Source organism: Drosophila ananassae, chromosome 2L (assembly GCF_017639315.1).
Source record: "Drosophila ananassae strain 14024-0371.13 chromosome 2L, ASM1763931v2, whole genome shotgun sequence".
Taxonomy (NCBI): domain Eukaryota; kingdom Metazoa; phylum Arthropoda; class Insecta; order Diptera; family Drosophilidae; genus Drosophila; species Drosophila ananassae.
In genome coordinates, this window is record NC_057927.1 from 27,511,922 (window position 1) to 27,535,203 (window position 23,282).

Sequence of the window (23,282 nt, forward strand, 5' to 3'; positions counted from 1 at the left end):
TGCTCGTTATCAACTTTTGCCGGCAACAACAGCAGCAACAAAGGCGTGGGAAATGGCAAAAAATGAGAGAGAATATTGCAGCGACACCCACAAACTTTCATATTTTTTGGCCAGCCTGGCAGCCCTGCCCTGAATTATGTCAAAGTTGTGGGCGACAAAAACCAAAAACAGAAAAAAACTCTAACTAAAAACATAAAAAAAGAATGCGACGGGAAGGAAAGGTGAAAACTGCATAGAACAAATGCCATAAAGTTGTCGGGGGAGGCGGCAGGTTGGTGGCTAAAGAAGGCGTGGCAAGTGCGCCCATTGCTCGTTCATTAGTGTTGTCAGCTTTGGTGTCACAGCCCGAGGCTGCAGGACTCGCCGCCGCTTGTTGTTGACACTTTTTCATGCAAAACAAGTTGGCTCAAAACACTCACCCCGAACCAAGCAGCCCAACATCCCACCAAACAAAAAACAATTGAAACACTCTGGCCCTTAAATTTATGGCAAACCAAAGAAACACGAGCTACAAAAAACAATTGCAAGTTCGAGCGTGAAAAATAATTACAGTCACAAGAATGCCAGGCCCCCAAATAAATTTAAAAATCGCCAAACACACACAGAGGATACAAAAAGGAAATCGAATCGCATTCTGGCTGCTTAACATATCGCAGCAAGGACCTGCCATCGGAGAAGCCAGGCGGAACGCATAAAACAATTTAGATCGAATGGAAGGGATATTCGAAAGTTGCGATAAATGTGTAAATTCGCCAGATTAAATGCCGCCGCGCCGAAGGAATAAATTCTCGGGAATGTGTGTGGCCTTTGACCTTAATTTGAATACAAATTAAGCGGCACTTTCGCGGTAGTTTGTTTGTGGCCCCAGGAAGCGCCTCCAAATCAAAAACTTTTGCCTTATGCCACTAATTACTTGGCAAACACATGGGAGCCGAGCCGGGGCTAAGAACAGAAATGAACAAAAAGTTAGGCGCACTGCCTAGACACGGAATGTCTTCATAATAATAATAATAGAAAATGCAAACGAAAACGAAACGGAACACGCCCATCGAAGAAAAGTCCACATCTCTTGTCCAAGTTGATTAATGGACGCCCACTTTAGGCTCAAGAGTTAATGCCCGTCTCCCCGGGCCAAGTCTTGTCCCCGAAAGTGTCGAAAAGTGAGCAATCACTGCAGAATGCGACGAGCTCTGCTGGGAACAATCACGCAATCTACTTATTACCCATTAAGGTGGCCTTTTATCCTTCGGATTCGGGCCCCGGTTCGGGATGTAATAGCAATCGATCAAGGCACCGACCAACTCGAGGTGGGCGAAACCACAAAGGCGGACACGAAACGAAGGCCGGCAGACACTCATCTGTCAGGAAGCCGGCGAAGCTTCCCCTTTCTTTTCTGCCTGCTGTTTGCCATGTCCTGCGAGGTGACAAATCATATTGCTGACAATAAAGTCAACATTGCCGGCCCAAGGACAAAATGATGGCTCCGAGATCGAGTGACGCCTACACATGTCCCTTGTCACCCTCTGCTGGTGATGCACCCCAGGGCTAATATCCTTTTAAATGGCTTTAAAGCCCACTGAAGAGCCGAGGCATTTTCTATGGTTCGCAATTGGTCATGCACACGCAAATATAATTAGGAATTGCCAGGAGTCACACGCACGAAAAATGAAAACTCGACACGCCACAGCCGCTTTCCTTCCCTTTCCCTTTCCCTTTCCCTTTTTTCCCTGCCAAGGACTTCCGGCCGCAGCGACGACAACTGGAGAAAACTACCACGGAAAGCCTACAAAAAGGCATGGAAAAAAATCTTCAAGTTGATTGCCGGAAATTTATTCTTAAAACGATTAATTATGTTTTCGTTTCTGAATTATTGTATTTTGATAACTAAAAAATGTTTCATTCGAAAGAAGAATATTTTTTGAATAAATTAGAAATATTTGTTTCGCGTGCGACATCTTTGTTGTGAGTGCCTACACTTAGTCTGGCTCTGGACTTTAAGTGGTTTTTGAAATATTTTACTATTCCCAATCGGGACATTGAGTTGCGTGTTGCCCCTGCGACTTCCATCGAAGCCCAATTAAAATGTTGCTTGGCCCGCTCCTGCTGTTGCACTAAAATCATGTCATAAATCCAAGTCGTCGAGCATGGAAACCCTCTTTGGAAATGTCCAAACAAAGCGACACTAAGCACACATATTGGAAAATTCGCGACACCAGGGATATGCCAAGGAGTTGCAGCGTCGGGTGCAGTGACCTCTGAGGTGACAGAATTAGCCAGCTTAGTTTACTTTTCACAGGAGCTGGATCATTTTTTGCTTTTCATTATATTTTATGAACTCGGAGCGGGACACGCACGGGAAACGAAAGTCAAAACCAAACCCCCAAATGATAGCGCTCTTTTTGTTACCCCAAATCATTGTGGACTTAAAGTCCTCGAAAGAACGATATATCCACCCGTCAAAAAAAAAATAAGAGGAAAAGCCACAAAGTTTAAGTTCCCTTAGCAGAGCTCACGAGTTTAAGCAAATTGCCATAATGAACCCTTTTTTGTTGCCGCCGCGCCGCCTTGTCTCCTTGCCATCCCGGCCATCCTTGGTATCCTTGCTTTTCTGCCTGTTTGACGCCTTGCCAATTTTATGTAGTCTCGGCTCTGCCAAGCGAAAGCGGGGGCGAGCCCGGGGCGGGGCTGACGGGAAATAAGAGGGACAAAAGGGCAGAAGGGGTTCCGCCATCGGTTAAGTTTCCATGCGTTTGCCTTTTTCGGTGTTAAAATGAAATCTATAAAAATAAGTGTGGCATGTTCTGTGCCACTCTGTTCAGCCTTTTTTCCTTGGCGGCTTTCCCCCATTTTTTCTGTCTTGCCTGCCAAGCTCCCTTGTCTGCGTGGGGGTGTACGTAATACGTACGTATATTTGGGCCAAAAAGAGCCCAGGCATTTAACCAGCTCACTTTTGGGTTATTAAATGATGAAGCAGTTTGCCGTTAATGACTGCCAAAATGGCGACGCTTGCTGGCATGGAAATGGGGAGGGACGGCGGTGGAGGCAGTCGACGTGGAGCTGGGGTGGTGGGTCGGCCAGCCCTTTGAGTTTATTGAGCCCGCTCCTAAACCTTCAGCAGGACTCTGTGCCACCAATCTGTGTGTCGTGGTCCTCGTGGCTCTCGGCCTGGGCCTGGCATGTCAGCTTGTTTAATGAGGGTAAAATTAGCGCTGTCTCAAGCTTATTAGCCCCACTTGGGAGTTTGGTTAATGCCAGTCACTTTGCTCCCCAAGACTCTCCAATTTAAAGCGACTTAATTATTTTGATTTATCGCCACTCGGGACACTTGAACTATCGATGAGCAGGTCTTAAAACGGGGAAATTGATAGCGGGCCGACTTTTGATTAGCATAAATGATGAACCAAGCTTTCTTGAACTAAGCACTTGAGTAAGTGCTAGGACTTACATACGTATTCTCCAGAGCGGGGGTGTTGGACTCAAAAGTGGCCACAAATCAAGGTAATGACGTGCAGTTTTTATTTTCTGTTTTGCGTGTGTCGCGCGGAGCGACTGGAAGCATTTTCTTAGCATTGCGCATACGCCGTGGTGGCACGCAAATGAAAATGGCCAATGTGCTTAATTTCTTAGCATACTTTTCGGCGCTGCAAGGCGCTTCAAATCAAGAGCCCCACAAGCCGCCTTGGCAATTGTTGTGGCCTCACCATTGTGTGCCGCATTAGAGACGCGTGTCACCACCCCCCTCGGCGCCCTCCCCTGCCATCGGTCATCATACGTTTTATATGCAAATAAAGTCCAGGGACCTCCTCCCCCCCAAGAAGGCGAACAAAAGGCAGGCGCCACTTGGTAGCTTTTGGCCACTTTCTGGTCTGGCTGGCTCGGACTTCTGGCTGTGATTGCTCACGCGACTCCTCGGGGGAGTGGGTGTCCTAGTCCGAAGTCCTTGCCACCTGCATGTAATAATAATTCCTTGCTGCTTTTCCGACCCGCCGTCCCATAAACATGGTAAATTGTTGCTGACTTTGTGACTTTGTGCTGGGCCGGTTAATAAGAAACTTACGTCACGCAATATAATTAAGATAAACATAATTATAGTTTGCCGTTATGTGTTGGTTTTTACCGCGCTGCCTTTTGAGGATTTGCTAATGGCGGGGACCGTCGATTTGAAAGGCGATTAAAGTTATGCTATCAGGGGTTTTTGCCGATGACTAATTACGGTCCCTGGACAGTCAGACTTTTAATAAATTTAACAACCACTTTGTGTAATAATTCGCGATTTGATATTTACATTTTGACACGTTAAATACTCATTTTTATTTACAGGATGAAGGATATACTAAAGTGCCTTTTCTTGGTCTTGGATTAAAAGCTCAGTTATATTTTAGCACACTTGCCCAAAGGACTTTTTGGCTTTAAAAAGCTTTTTGCTTTAGGGTTTCCAAAAGCTGAAAGATACAAATTTCGGGCTTTTGGAAGAAGAAAGCACTATACGAAAATCAGTTCATCGCTGAACTTGGTATCCTTGAAAGCTTTCAAACAAATTTCTCTGCACTGCTTGCTTTGATGCTTCTAAGGATATTGCAGAAATAAACCGTCAGTTCGCTTTTAAAAGCTCTAGTACTTCTCAAACTGTACATATATTTTTTTTTTCAATGCAATTCCCGTAAGTGAATAAATACCGATTGAATTAATCATTTTATGGCTCAAAGGGGATCAAATAAATTTACAAAAATCCATCAAAACTGCAATTGGCACTCAACGCAAATCGAATGGAAACGAAACGCTCGATTCGATTCGCATTGATTCCAGTCGAATCGAATCGAGTTAATGAGCAAAAACACTTTGAACACAAATCGTTTACCGGGCAAAATCTGATTAATTAACTTTCGTTCGCTCGCATATTTCGCATGTCGAGATTCAATTTAACGAGTGTAATTAATAATACACGCCGACCAGATAGGATATGCGTGGGACTCACCTAAATAAAAAATTCCGATAATCACGGCCAGCGACGGTTTCAGCATGTTGTCATTTGGTTGAAGCTCAAATTAAATCCAGATATCAGAGGACGACGTCGGTTCCGTAGTTCAACTACAAAATAAAACAGAAAAGAGGGGGATGTGAAATTTGTTCAATTAATTATTGAAATTGGAGCGAACATCTGAATAATTGTCAAAGGGAAAACGGGTCACTCTGAAACTTGCTTTTTTGGTATCTACGGAAGAGATAATGAAATGGCAGAAAATCAAATAACAAATGCCAAATGTAAGCAGAACAATTATGAGCCAGTTAGCAGCCAGACAAGTGGCTGCATCTTTCAATATGTTTCAAAATGTAAATTGCAAATTATGCATATTTTGATAGGGGCCAAAGTTGACAGGAAAACTAGTCTGCCATAAATAAAATGAGATGTGTATTTTAAATAAAAGCAATCACGGACGGGTGAATGCGCCAATTTTGTTCAAATCAAAACCAAAGTTAAAAAGGGTTCTGTGACTCCCATCCTTTTACTTTGTCCCTAATTTATTCCCTAATTAAGTTAATAGAATACATTTCGTTATTAATGATAACCGATTATTCTAGCCTTTGGCTAATGCTTCTGTTAATACGCGTGTCCCACCAGCCCTCATGCAATTATAATCTCCATAATGGTATGAGTCCATTTCGAATGCCATTTCGAGTTCACACATTAATTATTCGCAGATTTGCACATATCCCAGGGGATTTATTAGTGTCGCGTGATTGCATTGTAGTTGTTGCCATTATGCCCATTTTTGTTGTAATAATTAATGTGCTTCTTTATTGATTTTACAACTTAAATTTCTATTATCCATGCGAATGCTAATGAGCCAGAATGGCAACAAAAAAGGGGCATGGCCGGAGATAGAGGCAGCCAAGTGCCAGTGGCGATTGCTCGATAAAAATGTGAAAATTAATGCACGTAAAAAGGCGAAAACATAACAACAACAACAACAACAGCAGCAACTGCAAAATCAACGGCATAAATTATAATTGTGATTAATGGATCCGCGGAATTAGCATGCCATACATAATTAATATTCATTTGTAACGCAGTCGACCAAAAGGCCAGGTCGGTTTAATTGCTGGCCCCTCTCAAAATTGCGCCTTCTTCTTTTTCAAAAATGTTTTTTGCATCTTTAAGATTGGCCTCATTCTGCTCTTGGGGCTCTTGGCCCAGTTAGGAGAGGCCCATTTGAGTGCATAGCAAATGAAGTTGGCAATAATAACCAGCAATTCATCTTGCTTTTTAGCACATTTACAACTTCCTTCGCGGCGAGGCCCAGAGCTCTGTTTAGTTTTGTACTCTGGCAGGAGCGCTGACAGGACCGACATTCGGGTCCGGCATTAAGTGGGTATTTAATTTTATGAGCGGCCAGCATCTGAGTGATTAAAGTGGCGAAGAGTCTTTGGGCCAACACTGGCAACCGCTAAGTCAACAATCGGCCAAGGAGCGGCAAGGATTCATGTTGTTACTGTTGCCAGTGCTTGAGACCACAATAAATGCGTTTTGCATAAATCTTGTTGCCCGGACAACAAAGGTCCTTTACACAAACACAAATCGTTGCATAATTTTTCTGTGATTTTGTTGATTAAAGAAAAACTACCAGCAATTCTTTCAGTGTAATGGAAAATAACCGACATATTGTATATAAATTTTGAGAAATATGCCCGATCACAAAATTTTTCTATATAAGGGCTTTTGTACTATTTGATTTCAATACAGAAAACATTCTTAAGAAAAATGGCATTCATTTTCAGCCAAAACACGAAAACATGCGTCTCAAGTAAATATTTATTTTTATTTACTTTTTTTGCAGTGCAAAGCAACCGCAACAACGTAAAAGCTACAAGTAAAAAGCAAAGTAAAAGCCAAGTGGCAAGGACGAAAACAAAGCAGCCACAGAACGACAATTTCTGTGGCTTGTGTGCGTTTGTTATGCGTGTATGTGTCTAGATGTGGGTCTGTGCGTGTGTCCGTGTGAAGCCAGGCAACTGAACTGAAGCATAAGGCTGAGGCAGGTGAGAGCTCGCGGCGACAAACTAGCCACAGTCCTCCAGACCGATGTGGTGGCAGGTGGCGGATGCCAAAGGGAGCAGGACACACTGGCATCCGAGCATGTGAACGGTACGCGTTCGACTCCGGTGAATTAGCACGCTCGGGTGGAGCCTTTCCGCCATTTAGTTTCCACCCAAAAGCCCAAACACAAAATCAAAATCTAAATGAAATCAAATGTGCGAGCGCATCCCATATGCTCCGGTTTTTGTGCACTCATTCAGTCGATCACTCAGCCATTTAATTCAAATCAGATGGAAGGGAAATCTAATTAGTCCCCTCCGCCACACACGGGCCTCTAATGCATTTAATATGTTATCTATTTTCAGTTTTTGTTTGATTTTTTTCCGAATCAAAGCGATGAGCAGGCATTTTCAGCTAGTCGCTGGCTGCAAATTGCAGGCAGGGGTCTGAGCTTCCGTTTCCGTTTTCACCATCTCGGCTGGTTCAATTTGCGGTTCCATTACTAACAGCACATTGGCACATGCTCAACGATGTAGCCCCGCCGAGGCCCCTCTGGGCCATCCAAGTGTCAGACATTGGCCATGGCTTAATCCCCGAACTGGTTACCCGATTTGGTCACAACTCAGCCATCAGACGCGTTCCGTTCGGCTCTTTTCCGTTCAGTTCTCGTCTCACGTCTCGTCAGGGCCCGGATAGGACTTTCTGCCCTATCCGTGCTGCTGCTGCTGCTGCTCTTTTTTCCCCAGTATGGCAATTTCGGGGCCCAAGCGATAAACTTGAACATGACGCATTACCTACACTTCCACCCACAAAAACGGCCCTCACATGCTCACTGAGGAAATAAGCACCATAACAAATTTTCAATTTGAGTGCACCAAGTAATTTAGTATTCATGGAAATGGTGGTCACGTTTTGGGATTTAAGGACTCTGAGAAAAATTCCATTTTAAGAATATTTAATATTTGTTTTGATCAAGGGTTATTAAGCCTTAAATTTAATGATAAAAACTCTTTAATTCTGGTCATTAGAGTAAAAATGTTTTTACCTTTTTTCACTTCAGAAAACTAGGAATTAAGTCTTTACTGATTTCGAACGATTTCACTTTGTAATAAATTATTACTATTTAGTTTTATATATTTATAAATTATTCGTTTAATGATTTTTAAGTTTATTAATTTAATTAATTTTTAACCTATTTGGTATACTTCAAATATAATTCAGTGCTAATATTTTAAATCGTTGATCATACTTTTCTCTCAGTGCCCTTTTTGAATGAGAGGCTGTCTACGTGCCGAGTAGAGTATAGAGTCAGCTTGCGGACACGCCCCCCGAGCAGCCCCCACACACTCACATAAGCTGTTAGGAAAAACTATCTGCGTCGCAGAAAAAGTTTCGTTCTGCCACCACGTTCCCAGGAGTAACTTGTGCACGTTGCGGTTGTGGCTGTTGCAAGTTGATATGTGAATCGGTGGCCGCCCCCAATCTGCGGCCCCACCAGCGGCCCCGCGACTGTCCCTCGATGGCCAATCGAGATGAGATGAGCTGCTCTCGCTGGCTCGGTGCCTGTCAGGCTGTCAGCCTGTTCGCCAAATCGTCTCGAGCATTTAAATTCGACATTAATTGGATTATGTCTGCAGTTTGTTTACCCGAGCGTGCCACTGAGCGATGGAAATAACTGGATGAAAAGTTGCTTCCGCATCAGCCAACGCCACATCGTCCTCGGCGTCTGCCAATTTCTAATTTATTTATTTTGCATAATTACAGACAAGCTTATTAAATTACAAATAAGCTCCCCACGAAACACACGCACTCAGACATGTTCGATGTAAACCACTTGACATTTGTTTTCTCAGAGTTTCTGCGGCAGGCAGGAGAAATAATTGGAAACCAAAACTCAATGAATTGTCAATTAAAATTGAATTTCCTTTGCGTTTGACACATTAGCTTAATCTTTGAAATCGGCAGCAAAGACTGTTTGGATTTCATTTTCCATTTAAGCAAAGCGGATTTTCAAGATTTCCAATTAGAAGAACTCTGAGGCTCTGATTTAATTTCGATATCGATTGAATGAAATCTATAAAATTTCTATGGAGTTTCGGTAATTTGAGGAATTAAAGCAGTCATGGGATGTATACAATTTAAGAGCCGCCCTTTCAAAAGCTCCAAATATCAAATCATAGCCCTGACCTGTAATTTTCATTTGAACATCGTATTGGATTTTAGGCAGCTCAGTGCTCAAATAGGAAAACAAGCAAACAACTTTTATATTGTTGCGTAAATTAGCTTGCTAGATAGAAATAGAGAAGCAGCATCCCCATGTGAATACTCGCAACTCGCAACCTGTAACCCCCAGCAAAAAACCACAAAGCAACGAGGAGAACATGAACTCGCAATTCAACTGCCAACAAGTTTATAACTTTTTTCGGCACGCTCGGCTGCCGGATTGATTCGATTAAAACGTCAACAGTGGCAGGCAGGCAGTCAGACTGGCAGGCTGGCTGGGGCTGGCTGGCAACTGGAAATGAAGCTGAAGCTGAAGCTAAGGAAAAACAATTCACCACACAGACACACGCACGCTCGCTTGGGAGAGGATACATATACGAAGGTCCTGTCATATCCATCTCGATCTCGTTGCCTGCAAAGTTGTCACACCAAATTTTGCTTTACTTTTATTTTGTCATCTTCGGCTCGTGTCTGTTGTTTATCCAGCCTTGATGTCGTCGCACACTCGCAGCAGCCCTTTTGACATTTTGCCTCAGCCGCAGGCAGGGCGGTGTCAGGAGGGTCTGAGGTCAGGGCACGCCAGGCCTTAGCCTGTCATGTCGTTTGATCTTTTATTGTGTTTGTTTTACGAGGCGCAGTAAATCCCTTTTAAATTGCAAATTCTTTATGCTCGCATTTTCGGCTCACGCATAAACACCCTGCCAGAAAAAGCCCTCCCTCTGAAAGCCCCCGAATCCTACTCATATGCAGAAGGGAGGTTTGATTTGTATTTGTATTTATTTGCGAATTTCACCCGCCATTTTATGATTATTATTTTCGTTTTTTTTTTTTTTGTATTTTTGTGCGCTTTTCCCCAGATAAGTGAAAGTGACTGAGTCCTGTCGCCAACGACGCGTTGTCACTTGGATATATTTTTCACCTACCACACCCACGCTCCAACGCCAACGCCCACGGCAGTGCTGGCCCAGTTTGCTGGCCATTCGCCAGCCACCCCTGGTGAGTGATAAAAATTTATTGGATCGAAAACAATAAATATTTGATTTGATTCATTTCGTCGCCGTTGCCGTCGTCGTCGAGCCTGTTGTGAATGTGGAATCCTTGTCGGAGTCGTTTGCAGCTCATGATTCACTTTCGATTGATTTGCTGGCGGTGTCCATTCGGTTAATTGAAATACAAAACTGTTTATGTGCTCTAAAGTTTTTCCCCAAGTCCAGGCCCCGAAATTGATGATGAGCCATAAACAAAAATTACAAAAAATGAGCTGGACAAAAAGGTTGCGTGCCATTCGGAGGGTCAAAGTGTAATTAACTTCGTCGCTAGCCTTCATTTGCAGCCCATCAAGGAGATGAAGGAGCGAATTAGGAGAACCGAATACGGAATGTGGGCTAAGGATTACAGTATACGGAATCCGGTAGAACAAAAGAAACAAAACAAGGGCCGCAATCCCCAGCATTTCAACGCCTATTACAACTGCAAATGAACCCATAAACCCATTTAAGCAATGCCCGAAACACGGAAAACTTTTCCACCACGACGCCGGCGACGACAAAGGGCATTTCCCGAAGCAGCGAACAAATCCAGGGGGCGTAGGTTCCGTCCAGCCTTTCTGATTATTGCTCAGCACTTGAAAAGTTTTCTTTGGGCGGCGGCTTACTGCCTGCCAGAACTTTACTTACACCTAAAGCTCCCGCCAGACCTCACCCACCTCACCGAAAACCCTAAAAACCTACAAGGCAAGGCCAGCACTTTGAATAAGAGATAAAACTGTTACGTGCCTCGTGTCTGACTGAATGGAGAAATATTTCTCTTATCGCAGTGAAAAGATGTTTCGTGCCCTGCGTGTTTACCTTGGACGTAGTTGTTGCTGTTGCCCATGCTTTTTCCTATCCCGGTCCTAACCTGGTCCTAACACTGGTCAAAAAAGGACTTTGTAAGAGCCATTCATCAAGCAAATAGCACAGTATGCATTCATCTATGGAATTATTCAAAAGATCCTTTAAATGTATATTGAAATGCTACCCAATAGATATTCATTTCACAACATTTCCAATCGCTGTTTTTTGTTTAATTATTGTGACAAGTATCCTTGTAAACACCGGGATATCTAACAGTTAATTAGTACTGTTTAAGAGGAGCTAAAACTATATTTATTTTGTGTGTTCAATTCTTAAACAAACACAAATCTAATTTGTAGGCTAATTTTCATTGAAGAACTGTACAACTTTAAAGAACTATATTTTTAGTTCAAAGAACTTTATTCGTTTTGTTTATGAAAACTTATCTATTTATACTTATTTTATAACAAACTTATATTATTAATTTTTAATATATATTATATACAATAAAAATCAATCAAATTAAATTAATTATGTGCCTCAAATATGATTTAAGGCAGTAGTTACTGTTTACCGAATTTTACATTTCTTTAGACTAATCCCAAAATTGAAAAACAAAATACCTTGAAGGCTGTATAAAAGCAGAACAAAATATTCCGTTTGTATGCTAAGCATATGCCAGAGTAGAAAATGACACTAGGACAGCAGACAACTGACAACTTTGTAGTGGTCAGTGCCATCACTCAAGTTACGGCTAAGGATTCTGGGATGAGCCTAGTCCTAGTCCACAATTTCCATTCTCATACCCTCCTTTGGTTTTTCACCCCACTCTTTGTGCAGCATCATCAACAAATCGTCAATAACACTTGACACTCGTTGCGGACTCTCGACCCTTTCGGCCCTAGGCCCCGACTTTATGGTGGTAAACTTTTTTAAGAAATTACTTTGTCGACCGGCCGATAAACACTGAACCCAAGACGCGGTTTCCAAGCGTCCCTCTGCCCGTCGATTTCCAATGCCCATTCGCCGGGTATCGAGTCATTGGAGCCGTTGTCAAAGGCAGTCAGGCGAGGCAGACAAGCCGCAACCAAAAATACAAAAATAAGAAAAAGGAAATTTTCCGGAACCGAACCCATACACCGAACCACGACAATGGAGCACAACGGCTCCAGCAGCGCCAGGACAGAGCCGTCGACGTTTTGACCTTGATGAGTGCTTCTTGGGCGTTTTGACTGATAAAAGTTTCTGACCCGCCAAATCAACGTGAAATGAATAAAGTCTGTGCTAAAATATGAACTTTTCAATGCCTTCACGAAAGACAAATACTCTTGATTTATATTTCATCTACACTCTACATAAAAGTCATTCGGGCTTAAATATAGCTTTAAATGTTTCTTTAATAATAATTGAAAAGAAAAAATAAAATAAATTTTAAAAATTTCTATATTATTAAAATTGTTACGGTAAAATATACATCAATTTTTGTATTTTTTCACTATGACTCTTTATGACTCCGAGCTGACAATTTTATTTGAAACATGATACCGCTGAGAAGTGTAATTTGAAAAAAAGGAATTCAGGATAAGTAAACAGATGCAAGGAAACTTTTTACTTTAATTATTTGTCTCCTTTTGTTGTGCTGGAATTTTTTATGTTTATTTATTTTTTTTAGCCTTGTTGGCTCCTTTCGGGCGCCCTTCTGTTTGCCTAGCTGATTCCTATGAACGTTTCGCTTCCTGTTTCGTCCTGTTTTGTCCTGTTTCTGCTCTGTTTTCATGTCGCTGGCAGTATTTCCATTCTATTCCAAACACTTCACGTTTAGTTTTCGTCTGATTGCGAGCTGCTGACGGAGATGCAACATGTTTGAAATTCCACGAGCGTTGCCCACGTCCTTTTTCACTTTTATTAGTGTATATCTGCTACTGGTGTCCTTGCGTTGTGCGCTGCGTGTGTGTGTGTGTCCGTGTGTAAGTGTGTCTGGGAGCTAAATTGAATGACTTGCTTGGCTGGGCCCGTATCGAGGTTGCCCCCCAATCTTGTATCTCCGGCTACCCTGTCATCCGCAATGGTTCTATTTCAGCCGGCATGTTAATGTCCCGCCCGTCGCTGCCCCTTGTCTCGATAAAGACACTCACATCCGTGAAATGCAAATGTATGCGTGCCTCCTGAACATTATGAATAATTCCGGTTAAGATTCCTTTTCTGCCATTTTCCGTTTTATACCGTATAACATACGATTATGTTTTTTGGGAGTACTGCATTCATCTAAGAGTTACACGCCTGACAACAAACATGTTTTTATTGCATAATAAAATGAACATTCTTGATCGGAATGCAGAGATGTCACTTATTTATTTTGGTTTAAAAATTCAATTTTTACTGCATGTGGAGTATTAAAATCATACTTTTCTTTATGTATTTTTTATTCAGATAAACAAGTGCGTAACTTTTATTATCTCTTCTTTTATTTACATGGAAACCCACTTATTTCTCAAATTTTATGAGAAACCTTATTTTAGTGGGGAAAAGGAGATTTGTCTTGCTATTGTCTATAAATTCTATATCTTAAGCCGTTTAATAGAAGAAAATAAAACATATTTAATAAAAATGTAACAATTTGTAGACTTATATTTTTATAGTTTTATAAGGAAGAAAAGAAATCCGAATTGTAGTCCTTTCCATAAAGCCTTTGAACAAGTTTCCTACTTGAATGTTTTTGATTGTTTACCAGGTATCTCTGAGTCTCATCCTGCGAAAAAAAACATTTCACCTGCCATTTTTTGTTCTCTTTGTGGATCTGAGTTCCACCTGAGCATAAGTAGTTGCTCGACTGCTTGTTAAGCGACTTGTTTTGCTTTTGCTTTTGTGCTTTTTGCTCTCTGCTCCCACTGCTGCTGCTCATTCCAATTGCCATTGTAGTTCATTCTCGTTCCCATTCGTGAGCTGTGACATTTATTATGCAAAACGGAAAGCAAAGCAAAAGACAAGGAGAAACGGCAAGGACATTCCAAGACGGCGATGGAGACGGAGAGACACAAGGAGAATAGCTTTGAGAAACACTGCGGTTTGACGCCGCAACCCGGAGGCGATGATTAAACCAACTACCCAGGAATCCGGAATGCGGAATTCGGAATCCGGATCCGGCCGATAAACGAGCCAGCCGGCTGGAATGGAACCAATCCGATACGAAGCCCCACAAAGCGTTTCTCATTACTTCCGCAACATTTGTCGGGTTTTGAATTTTGATTAACGCCAGGTGATAAAAAGGTCTTTGAAGCTTCAATTTAATTTTCGGTGATGGCCTCGCCCCTAAAAGCACGTTTCAAATTCGAAATGAAGATTGTTGACTCGGCTGTGAGAGACGAGGCCTGCCGCCACTGTTTCTAGGCCCAAATTGATGGCCTGCCATTAAGTGGCAAATACAAACAGGCTCACACAGAGCTGTGAGAAAACCACAGACTTGTCACCTTTCTGCGGCTTTCATTGGCTGGGGTCAGGGTCGCGCCATTTGATGGGTCAACGAGCAAATTATGCTCTAGGTGGTTGTGGGAAGGAAAAACTATATATTGGCATTTGCTTTCGTGATTAATCGATCAACATCACCACGAACATCAAAAATAATTTACTTTGCCCATTGTAAGCCAGCGGGATTGTGAATTATTTCCCATCAAATGCCGCTCAATTATACTAAGTGACACCAGAGGGTCGCCCAACAAAGCGAACTCTGCTATTAATAATAATAGACTACGCCCAGCCAGCCAACCTCCGGGCCCCACCCAATTAGCTCTGTTCCGAGTGTCCAAGTCCCGAAGAGCTGGGGAGCTGGAGCGCTGGAGTGGCGTAGTGGTGGGACGCCGGAGTGTGTATCGCGGCAAATGCCACTGAAATAATTGAAAATTAATTATGTTGACATATTTGGAAAGTGATTGTTGAGATGGCGACTGGTTGATGATGCCCGTGCCATATAATTTGCCCCAACTCCATCAGTTGCAGACAACACAGGCGACCCACCAGCTAGTCAATGGCCACAGGCCTGTGGCAAATTAGCCAGACCAGTCACTCCCCCCTTGGACCCCTCACCGCTAGCCTCTCACCTCTCCTGACCTAATAGATGCCTGTCAGTTGGCCATTCATTTGGTGACGGCGCGCCATGCTTTGTCCCCGAACACCCGACCCACGTGAATGGTCGTTATACATACGTTTTTTCTCTTTATTTGCCCGGCACACGGCACAAAGTCTTTGGCTTTAATTGATTGAACCAGGATGAAAGCCTTAAAGCACTGTGGAAATCAATAAAATAGCTAAACTTATTCGTGATCTGCTTATTATCTGGATATCTTTAAGGCATTCGTACGAAAACTTGTACTTTGTTTAATACAACGTTAAGTATCTAAAAAAAAAAGTGGAAACATAATATTTTTCTTCCTGTGCCCTTTGGTGTTTAAGCTTATTACGGGTTAAAGCATCACAGGATAAAGGCTGCAGCACACAGCATATTATACAGGACAAGCTAAATGTTACAAGACGGAAGGAAGGAAGCGGGCCAAATGCTCCGGCCGCTCATTATGCGTCTCTGCTTCCGTGTGGCCTGCCAGTGTGTGAGTTCGAGTGTGTGCATTGAGAGTTTGGCCAAGTGCGAGTGCGGGTGCGGTGTGTGCTGGCAGCGAGCAAACATAAAGACGGAAATGCAAACCAAACTGGCAACAGCAAGAGAAACAACGGGCCACAGCGCCGAGCCTGCGAATGTGAATGGAGCGAAATAATAATTTCTAAAGAGCAGAAGTTACGTTTGCATAAATAACGACAGTTTTGAACCCATTTTGTTTGCATACTAAATGCATTTCGCAAAGCGCAAAAAAATTTCTCCCCCTCCTTGGGGAGTTGGAGATTAAAGTGTTGCCTACATTTCAGCGTTTCGGGGAATTCGCCGTTTTAAACAAATATTCTATGTTGCCGAAGCTATTAAAAAATTAAGAAAAATTGTTGGAATTGGGAATTAGAGAAATTGGCATGCAAAGCCGGCCGGCTATTAATAGTCGTGGGGATATCGTGGATGTTGGCGTGCAACCCGGCAACCCCCGGCACAGACAAACAAGTAATAATGCCACGACAGAACAAATGCCGAAAGAGGCATTTCCTCACTGTCCCTCAGCCATCAAAACAAACGCATTTTCCGACTAACGCCCGAATGACACGCAAACGTTGTTCCCTTTCAGTGCAGCGTTGTCGTCCTAGCTGTCCTGGAATGTGGAAAAACACCCCAACCACTCGATGCGGATACGGATCCGGAACCATGACGCTATCAAGCGGAAGTGGCACATGCAGCCAACCGCGCATTGCTTACTCACTCAATCGCGAATGCGAAATATCCAAATACCAAAAACGAAATCCAAAAAAGGAAATATATGTGAAAGGAACTCAGAGCCACTGATGCGTGGCACGGCGGGAGCAATTAGTAGTGCAGCCGATTATAAGACACCCCGTGCAAATACTGATATTTAACAATCGTTTACGGCAAACAGCCAAAAAAAAAAAGGAAAACAAAACAGCCACTGCAATTATCGACTCGAAGTTTTCGCATTCGCATTCGACCGTGGCAGCCTTTGGGTACAGTAATTATTATGTGGGTTAAAAGCCCCTTGCCAGTCCACCAGAGGCGTGATGTGTGCGCTTCGAGAGGCAGTCAGACACGAATGCCACCCACACGAACACTGACACTTAGGTGCACTGAACGAAAAACCAAGTGGAGTCAATAAATCAATTGGAATACTGGAATTTTGGGAATACATTAATTACAAAGATGAAAGACATTATGCTTAGTGCCTTGAGGAGGCTCTTGAAAATTACGTATCCGACATGTGGTACTTCTGGATCAGTGCAATTACAAACTCCCCAGTGTGTCAGTGTCTTGTTTTTAAAGTGTTTTTTTTGTACCGGTGGATGAGGAAGGAGCACTTGGGAGGCATTGAAGCAAGCTGTTGCCCAAGTTGTCAGGAAACTCAGTCACCAGCACCGTCCGTCATTCAGTGCGTCCTTCAGTCAGCCAGTCTGTCAGTCAGTCAGTAACCTATTCATTCGGCGAGTCTGTCAGTTAGTCAGTGACTATCTGACGTCATCGGCAGATTGCGTGGCCGATTCAATAAAAGGGTTAAGTGTCTTTTGCTTTTTATGTTCACTTTTCATTAGTGAATAAAAATCAATATATATGTGGGTGAGCGAGCGTGCGAGTCGACCTGGGAGAGAAGCTTTGTCTTAATTGAACCAACAATCTAAGGCCGTATGTGCTGAGCTGGCTTCGAGTCCTTTCTCATGGTCGGATCCCATGCCCCAGTTCATCTCATCTTTGCTCACAAAAGTGTTTACTTTGTTGCCTGGCTTCATGATTGCCAGGCACTGGTTCTGGCGCTGCTACTTCTACAGCTCCTGCCAAATCATTTTAAGGAGCCCCCGGCAAATAAACTTGACAAACATTTCAATCAAAAGTGGAAAGCCCCGAGCTCAGGCCCAAGCTGTCGGCAGCAGAAGAGCTCGCTGCAAAGCACACGGGGCGAATGCGCAATGTCAACGCACAAAGGCAATATTAATATTTACTTCACCGCAACGTCAACGACAGCAGGTGCACAATTAAAATCCATTTTCACGCATAAAAACATTAATTAGCTATGTTTTTTTCCAGGTTTCTGGTTTGGCAAACGGAGAGGAGCAGAGCGAGGACAGAGAGGAAAACCGCAAACCAAATACTCCGGAGGCTCCCGACTTTATCAGTGGGTGGAAAATGTAGAAAGGAAAATGCAACCAAATAGCCATGTCCAACTGCGGCCACGCCCCCATGGGGAGGGCGTGGGCTGCGCATTTCTTTCGCGACTGCGTTTTCCCTTTTTTCCTTCGCGCCAAAGTCGGGAATGAAAGGGACTTGAGGGAATTTCAGCGCGCATAATGTGCCGCATTGCGGTTTTTCCTCAGCACGCTGGCAAGAGTTGCTTGTTCAACGCCGCAGGACACACACAGACACAAGGCAAGGAGCACTCCTTTCATGTGTAAGTGTGTGTGTGACTGTTTGTATGTGTTCATGAGAAGCCGGAGTCGCGCATGTTGAATTTTGAGCATAAACGGCATAAAATATGTGAGCAATAAAACAAGCGATTGAAATGCTCAAGTCAAAAACTTTTGCGAAAATGCCTTTAAGCGCCATCGGCTGCAGCATTGGTGGGCGGCCCAAGGCGGCCAAGGAACCTCCCACCATCAGCTAGTTTGTGTGTGTGTGTTTGCTTGATTTATGCCCCAACCCTCAATCCTCCTCTAAGCCCATATGTGTACGCCACACACTTTCCCTATGAGCGCTTGTGTGTGTCTCTAAGCCGGTGAATGAGCGCCATTGAATCTGAGCTGGCAGGCCGACTGCCTATGAATTGCCTGTTTTAGGCCGAGCTCTTGGCTTTCGCTTCTTCCTTCATGTCTTTGAATTCTACCAGCACAGAGAGAAAAATTTATTAAAAAACTAAGGCTTTAAACTAAAAGTTCAGGGATCTTAAATAATAATTATTATTTTAAAAATCGCACAATAATGATTGTTCTCTTAGCAAAAAAAAAATAACTATTTTCTGAGCGAAAAAAATGAAAATCAAGAGTAATTAATATAACAGTTTATTCCAATTTTGAATGGTACTGAGGAGCGATTGCAGAAAAATCACAGTATTAATTTGATCCTGTATACTTGGTCTAGGGATATGGAATCAAATATCCAGAAAAGTTTATAAGTTTACATTTATTGTTTCTTATTCTTAATTGCTTCCAAAATGACAAATAAGTCATTTAACAACTAACAATTTCCATCTTAAAATATTTTAAATTAAAAAATTGATGTTTAAAGAATATAACTTAGGGGATTCTCTGAAATAATTAAATATGAAATATTTCTTAGCCATTATTGCTCACCGTGGAGACATCACTCGGCCTGGCTTTTTGCATTCAGTTTACCAACTTTTCAATGGCTGCCTACAAACAAGCTTCGATGTTGGCCATGTGTGTACATGTGGTTTGGGCAAAAGTGTTTGAATTGAGAGAATTAGATGACTTTCCGAAGCCGGCTTGCCAAGATTTCTCTTTCAAGCTATGCATGTATTTGTTTGGCTGTCCGATTTTTTGGCAAACAAAATGCCACGTCCACTCACCGCACACAATTCATACAGACTTTCTATGGAAGTACCATATAGACCTTGAGACCTCCTGCCAGTCTGCCTGCCTTAGTTCACTTCGTTTGTCTTCCCTCAAAAATAATTTTGGATGTTGTATTTTTAGCACAACCCAGCGAGCTGACAATAATAGCCCAACCAGAAACAGCAGCCGAAAACCAAAACTCCCCTTCCTGCCGGCACGTTGCTATCTTTTTATAAATTCGTTCGCATTTTTGATGAGCTATGAAGAGTATGCTTGCCATTTTGGACGTTAGCCACAGGCAAATGTCTGTAATCTAATTTTAAAAACAGAAATTACATGTATATGTATAGAACGGGAAGCATTTTACGGAAAATCGTTTGATTGTTCTGGTTGCAAGAGCATAAAGGATAAGAATTTATTATGGGTTCAAAATGATGTTGTTTTTCCATGGACGAGATCTGGATGCATTCAGTGAAGGCAATAAAATAAATTGTTGGAAATTGTTTGTTAGCTTTTGTATAAAAATGTTTGAATAGCAATTCAGTTATGAATAATTAATAGTTTTGTAATGTGCGGAAAATGTTAAAGTTCTACGATTTGTTGGTCCTCACTCCACTGATCCACCTTGACAGAGAACATAAAGCTATACTATACCAAGAACTAAGGACTTTATTTAAAAACTGTGATGATTACAAGAAATTAACTGTCTGCCTGTTTTTTGTCCCAGAAACTCTCGTAAAGCCTTAATGCCCCAGAGTGGTATCGTAAAGGAAAGGGCGTAAAAAGCAAAAGCTCATCAACTTACTTGGAATTAATCAGCGACATTGGACACAAGACGGCTGAATGCATTTTTCATGGGTTCGCTTATGCTCGTAAAGGTTGCTATCTCTACTGCGGAGCTTTTGACTCGAACTTGGTTGGGTATCTGTATCTGAGACTGGCTTCCCACTAGAGTATCCGTATCTGGCTGCGGGACCTTTGAGAGCGCGCACATCGTTAACGGCTTAATTGCTTGCCCATTTGCACACAGTTGACGTCATGCCGAGGACGCCGTCAAGTCCAAATCCAAATCCCAGCTTCCTGCTGCTTTTCTATATTCCTTGTATACTTTCCTTTTCGTACTTTTGTATATTTTCCTGGGTCCTTGTCGGGTGTTGTTGGGTGCTTTTATGTTGCAGCTAATCCATTGGCGTGTGTGCGATAGAATTGTAGGTCCTCTCGAAGCATGCGTGCCTTCATTTATGCATATAAATCCGGAATGGAAACGAAATGGAGCCAGGCAGCTGCTTTGCTTATCGTTTAAGCACTTGATCCGCTGAGAGGCATAAAGACATTACATGACAAAGCGATTTCACGCCACACTCATACACAAACACACGCACGCCAAAGCTCACACGCGGATTTGGAATTTACCGCTATACGGTTACGGCCACGGCTAAGGGTACGTCTACGGCGGAATAGAAAAACTCGCGTGATTCGTTATTTCCATTCAATTACAATGCATCCGTCCACACAGTCACTTTAATGAAAGATTTATTTCTGTTTTGAACTTGGCTTGGAATGCTTTACTTTGGATTGGAATTGAAATTGTAGGTTTAAGACTTTGATATTTATTTGGATTATTTATGCTTACTTCTATTAGTAATTATTATTAGTATTATTTAATTAGTATTTTAAAGAAAATCAGACTAGATTGATATGTATCGTTAAAGTGAGAAGATTAATTAAATGTTACTTTCGCATCAATCGTTTTCCGGTTATTTCGCGTTTATTGTTTGACAATTAAATCATTTCACTTTCTGATTGGTATTATTCAGTTCACCTGCAACGAGAAAAAAAACCAACACTGAATATGGTTTAAATGAAAAACGGTTTGCGGTTATCTGTAATAATTTCCTGGTAATTGACAGCCCTATTAGACGCATGCAAGGGTATCCGATTGTGTCTCTGACAGCGGAAAAAAGCACCGCACATTTCATGCTGGAAAAAAATACGAAAACAGGGATTAAAGCCCCAGTCGGACGTAGGAGGCAGCTCTCAAGCTTTTTACACGTTGGGTTGTAATTACATCAGAGCAGAGATTTTTCTTTTCGCCACAGGCACACTCCGGCCCACTCACACACACACCATATGGGATATAATTAGAGCATAATTACAGCTCGACTAATACTCGAGTATCAGGCCAAAAGCAAGAGAAAAGAAAAATTAGCAGCAGGTAAAGAAGAATGTGGCCAGGGGTGGGATGTGAGGAGTGGGGCACGGAGGCTATGAGCTATGAGCTGGATGAGGGCTGAGCTCCTCCAGCCAGCCGGTCATCTATTAAGTATAATCAACGCCACGGCAAGCGGAAATAGACAGATTTCCGGCTATTAAACGCCCAACAGAGCGGCAAAGACTCTCACGGTCGGCTTTCAGCTGACAGCACTGAGAAAAAAAACCTATTTATATTTTTCTGAATTAAAATTCCAAATAAAATGGGCATACACCAATACACTATAGTATATTTCTATACTATATTTCTATACTATACTTGATTATTCTATATTACTGCCCACTTAGCCAACAAACTTTGATGTCCCACTTAGGTCCACCGCACATTGCATCAGTTGCATATATAATTAAATCGTTTTCCCAGTTTATTAACTTTTTTGTAGATTCTCTGCGAAATATCTGTGGCACAAATTGAAAAAAAAGAAATGTTAATTAGCTGTAATTTGCTTGCCAAGCGACTAGGACGCCTCAGGGGAGGGTGCCTCTGGATGGCTCCAATGCGTGGGCGCCTCTTGACATTGACACACACACCATTGCCCCCCAATGGCGCACACACACCACCAGCACTACCACCACAGGTGTTGCTTTAATGATGTAATACACCCCTCACCTGGGGGAGTCCCTTACAACTCCACCCCGGCATAAACCGGTGAGCTCATTTATTAACATAAACAGTTCATTTTTATTAAACTGACAGTCGCAACATGAGAACATACAATATATTCCATACAATAGTGATAGTTACTCCGAGAACCATGGGGGCCGGAGGTCGATAGTGGGCGTGGCAGAGGCCTTGTCTCCCAGCTTGAATTGGATTTGAATAGCGGTTACAAGAATGCAAAACATAAACTTCGATTAGCAGCAAACGGTAAGAGCAAATGGCTTATGGCTACCATCAATGGCGAAATAGTAAAATGGCGAATTCCTAAATGGGCCCGTGCCATTCGTAGCTCAGAAAGGGCTCCTTTGTGTGTATGTGTGTGTGTGTGTGGATCACGAGGGTCGCTATCAGGTTTCTTGTTAGCCAAACAATTCACACATATTCTCCAGGGGAGGAGAGTTCATTGTTCCGTCCAAACCACTCGCAACAATTTCGTTTTCGTTACATTCATTTGCCGAAAATACACGTTTATATGTTGCTTTATATACACATTTTTTGCTAGACTGAGCACGCGATATGGCAATTGATAAAACACCGGGTATTCGATATTTCCCGTCGCTGGCTGGGGCAGACCGTCATCGTTAGGACACCCACTCCATTCCATTCACTGCCCCATAAAACCGGATTCGTATTCGCCTTGTTTCATATTTATTACTATGTGCATGGCTCTGGGAGTATTTGTACAAAATCATTAATATTGTCATGTTATTTGCATTTCACTAATTTTGAGCAAGCAGAACTTTGATTTATTACATTCGAGATGGGGTACGGAAAGCACGAACTAGGAGTGACCTACATTGGTGGCACAACCAAAAGCTAATCGAAAATGCATGAATATTTTTACGGGCCTCTGACCAGAAAGAATATATTCTTTTTCCGATATTTCAATATTTTTCGAAGAACTCAAACATTTATTTGTTTGATTTTAATCTTTTTTTCAATAATTTCCTTTCTCCAGTCGCCTGCCTATTTGTATTATTCTCTTTTTGAGAAGAGAACCAATTTTAGCCTCAAAGGCAACAATTTGGTACCGAAATTGCCATCCCATAGTTCCGCATCCACAATATAGAATAATGCAATTTTCATGACTCGTTACCTC

At 42.4% G+C, this 23,282-nt stretch overlaps 1 long non-coding RNA gene across 2 annotated transcripts; it reads left to right on the top strand.

Moving 5' to 3' along the window:
* Positions 1 to 9,255: 9,255 nt before the first annotated feature.
* Positions 9,256 to 11,302, top strand: LOC26514885. 2 transcript variants are annotated; one of them, XR_001408478.3, is made up of 2 exons: positions 9,256 to 10,016; positions 10,117 to 11,302. It is a non-coding gene; the product is annotated as an uncharacterized LOC26514885 (long non-coding RNA). The 2 variants fall into 2 exon arrangements; XR_001408477.3 differs by having other exon boundaries at positions 9,256 to 9,641.
* The last annotated feature ends 11,980 nt before the right edge of the window (positions 11,303 to 23,282 follow it).